This window comes from Brassica napus, chromosome C1 (assembly GCF_020379485.1).
Source record: "Brassica napus cultivar Da-Ae chromosome C1, Da-Ae, whole genome shotgun sequence".
Lineage (NCBI taxonomy): Eukaryota > Viridiplantae > Streptophyta > Magnoliopsida > Brassicales > Brassicaceae > Brassica > Brassica napus.
In genome coordinates this window covers 30,495,087-30,499,104 of record NC_063444.1, presented here as the reverse complement: position 1 = coordinate 30,499,104, position 4,018 = coordinate 30,495,087, and positions in this window count along the sequence as shown.

Genomic DNA, 4,018 nt, shown 5'->3' with positions numbered 1-4,018 from the left:
GATGTTCTATGGAGTCTGTGGAGAACAAGAGAAGAACAAAGAAGTTTTCCAGATGAAACTTGATGGTGTCAACTATCCATTGAATGATAGAATCAGTTGGCTAACTACTTGCATGAAGGAGATGAAGCAAGACATAGCCAAAATTCAACATGCTACCGACGTTGCTCGATCGTCATCGATCGATAGAAATCAACAGACATCGATCGACGTTCATCAACGCACATCGATCGACAACCAGATGCCAACATCGGTCGACGACAATCCACCACGTCCACATACGATGAAGTCTCAACAAAAATTTCACACCAAGGAAGAGATAGATCAGTTGGTAGAAGTGGTCTTTAGAGCTCTGGAAAATACAGAAGAGAGGCTTGATGGGAGATGTGATGACATCTATTTCCCAATGGATCTTAACATTAGTGCTTTGACTTCCAAGATAGAAGCTATACAAGGGGAATTGGTGGAGATTCAGAGTTACATTGCCCGTCGAACAAAAGCATCGTCATCGATTGACAGACGCAACAACAAATCAACTGACATTCATCATCGATCATCGGTCGACGACGCTACAAACCGAGGCCGGCTAATACCAAAGATGACATCAAACATGTCCGACACACATTACCATGGAGAGGAGATCTCAGCTGATACTTACGCCACACTTACAAGACATCAGTTCAACCTTGAGAGTCTTGAGGATAGATTGCAGAGAATAGAAAACACAACTACAACAATGAAAGAAAAATGGCGTAGAGGGGATGAAGCTATGAGAGACTTCACTGGTACATGGTTCAGCAAGCGCAGAGAAGAGATGGACACTTGTTTTCCAACAAGTTCCAGCTTTCAAAATTACTAGCCCAACCACCTCCAAAGTCAAGCTAAATGACTATAACAAAGAGCTGAGTGGGAGGCAACCCATTATTAGGTAATATTTATTTAGTTTTTATTGATATACTATTTATTTGGTTTTTAATTATTGTAGGTCATAAAAATAAAAAAAAACACAAAAAGAGATCCGAGTAGACGATTGCCGTGAGTTTCGACCGACGAGAAGCTGTCGCCATCGATCGACATTGCCTAACCTGCCGCGACCGATATCAACATCCCTACATTGTTCGACATCCATTCTGGTCTGGTATATCGTTCTAACTTGTTACATTGAGTCCTTATGATTTAGTTATCACCATAACTCCGACTGAATTTACACTGGGGATAGTGTAGTTTAAGTCTGGGGGAGGTTTACTGATAGTAGTTTATTTATGAGCCTTATTAAAACATTTTTCAAAAAGGTTATTGAGTCAAGAAGGGGATAATGAACTTATAGATTTTTGCTTGTTATCTAACTACTCTTTAGCACCATTCAAGACTTACTGATTGCAGATAGTACTAAAGATACTAAAGTGGATCAACCTGTCAACTATTCACACTTGCTGAGATTGTTTGAAGGAACCAAAGCTGACCTACAACACTAAACTTGACACAACTGCTTGTCTTGGGGTTTGGTATGCATGGGAGCAGATTCTTCAAACAAGTTTGGAAGGTAAAGCCTTGTGTAGATAGATTAATCACCCTTTATCTCTCTATTTTCGAAATATAGATCACTTAAAAAATATATATATATTATTATTATATATATATATATCTATTAGAGATTTATTAGGAAGGAATTCGAACAGGACTTGGTGGCTACAACCATTAAGGCTTGCTTCATAAGAATTCTATAGGTAAAGGATTAGAACAGGACTGGGTGGCTACAACCATTAAGGCTTGCTTCACAAATAACCCTAGGATATAGGTAAAAAAGAAGTGAACAGGACTTGGTGGCAACCACCATTAAGGCTTGATTCATGGAAGTCTGTCCAATCTTGGTCAATGATCTTGCTAATATAAGCAGACTTTGACTAAGAGAGAAAATTAGTAGAGAGAGAGGATATGAACTAATGTTTACATGCAGATCCAGATACTTTTTTGAAAGTCCTTGCATCTTGTGATCGATACCCCCAAGGTAAAGCCTACACTTTTATTTATGCAAAGAAATGAGGTTGGTAGAGGGGAATGTCAGACAAGATTTGCTAAGTTGTTGGCTAGATGAATTTGGTTGCTAAGTTAGGATATTGTATAATGTACTTTTGTAATTAGGACTTCTTAGATGTGGATTGCAATATTGTAGAGGTTATGATTCTAAGTTTTAAATCATGTGAGTCCCTGTTGTTTTTAAAACCTCTTTCAGAGAGACTGCCTGTTTGTTTTGCTTGAGGACAAGCAAAAGGGTAAGTCTGGGGGAGTTGATAGACCATGGATTTGACCCATTTTCATCTATGGTTTATAGGTGTTTTTACTAATAATTATTATATTATAGAGTCTATTTATTACATTTATAAGACCAGGAGTGATTTGGAGATAAGTGATGATTTTGGAGCATTTTGGAGATATTTGGAGGAAGCACCCGAGATGACCATCGAGCTCGACCATCGGTCGATATTGAAGATGAATAATCGATCGATGTTCATATCTTGACATCGATCGACAGCGAAGCGCGCAGAAAGCTAGTTTGGTCACAGCCTACTTGAAACCCAAGTCTTCACCAATTTACAAGATTACCCCTGACGAATTTTAACCTAATTATATAAGTTTTGCCACCATGTTAGAAGCAAAGTGTGCTTTTCTTGTTTTATTATTTTCACAGCAAGGTTTTCTAGGATTTTGATAGATTTGAGAGAAGATCCAAAATTATAATTTGTGATTGGAACTCCATTGATATCTATCTACTCTATTAATTTAGAATCCTAAAAAAAATCTACCATTTATGAGTTCTCATTTATTTTTGGACTTCCTTTAGACTATCACGTATTTAGACATGTAAATATGTTTGGTTCCTTGGATATATTAACTTAACTTACAACTTAATTTAAACCAACATAGAAATAATATTATCATCGATCATCTTTGGTTCATTAAACTACTACCTAAACCGGTACGTTGTCTACTATTATAATAACCGGTACGTTATCTTCATGTTACTATACATGATCCTCTCTTCTTATATTACAAGCCCCATATACAAGAATAATGTTATTACACTAATTGAATATCATGTTAGTATAAAAGTCCTATAATACCATAACTCTGATTGACGATCATGCTTATATACATTGTTGTTTTTGTGTCTTCTCCGATCACTACCTGCCAATAGAAAGAAATCAAATTCGTTTTTAATTTTTTCAATCTTCAGCCATAAGAAACATTACAACAAATTAAAAATTCTAATTATGAACACAATATTGTCTGCATATAAGCTTCAATCAAATAGATCTTACATCATGATCATCATTGACATTACATAAAGCCAAAGTCTATAAAGCAATACTTCACTTCATATCGATTTTGTAATATTAGATTACTAGATTAAGACCCACGCCTTGCGCGAGATAAACATTATATATATAAATTATTTTATGTATTATATGTTCTTACATATTATGGAATAATAAATATATATTGAATAATTAAAAGTTAGTAACTATTACATATATAATTAAATTGGTGCGAACGTATAAATCAATTTTATTAATCCAAACAATTTTTTAAAAAATTTGATAGGATATGTAATTAAATTTAAATGATATTAACATACACAATATATTTTTAATATTAATGTCTATTAAATGATGTTTTCTACTCATATGTTTTTGTTATCATGTGTATCTTTAATAGCAAAAAGTTTAAATTACTGATAACAAAATTTTCATTGTGGGATTAATAATTTTAGTAATTTATAATTTTAAAAAATTTATCAATGTTAGTTCAAAACTTTTATCAAAAAAATTATTCAAAGTAAATTTTGAAATTAAAATATTTATTTATTCAATATGGTTTATAGTTTAATTTAGAATGATATATATACATATATATTTTAAATCTTAATGATTAATTAAATTAGAATTTTATTTAAATGATTTTGTAATCATTTGTATTTTGTCATAACAAAAATTTTAAATCATGGATCGCAAAATTTGAA